The sequence below is a fragment of the Buceros rhinoceros genome, unplaced genomic scaffold (assembly GCF_000710305.1).
Source record: "Buceros rhinoceros silvestris isolate BGI_N320 unplaced genomic scaffold, ASM71030v1 scaffold14374, whole genome shotgun sequence".
NCBI classification, from domain to species: domain Eukaryota; kingdom Metazoa; phylum Chordata; class Aves; order Bucerotiformes; family Bucerotidae; genus Buceros; species Buceros rhinoceros.
In genome coordinates, this window is record NW_010408904.1 from 22,655 (window position 1) to 22,947 (window position 293).

A 293-nucleotide genomic window follows, 5' to 3' on the forward strand; every position below is an offset into this window, starting at 1 on the left:
GGGATTACTGGCATACCTTGCCAATTATACTTAAGGAAAGAAACATTTGAAAGGCACAATAATCTGACCTCTTCTAATATCTTCTTTATGAACAATTTTATTATGTCCTATAAATGCCTGTTGTCGTCGTCTTCTCTATGAAGGTAGTCTGTACAGTATGGACTTAGAGATATGGACACTATAACTGTGGACATTTGAAGTAGACTAGCTGAGTGCAATACCATGAGCTTCTGGATGCCACCTGGCCTCTGCAGGTTGTCTTCATAAAACACTATACTAATTCAAAAAGTGAC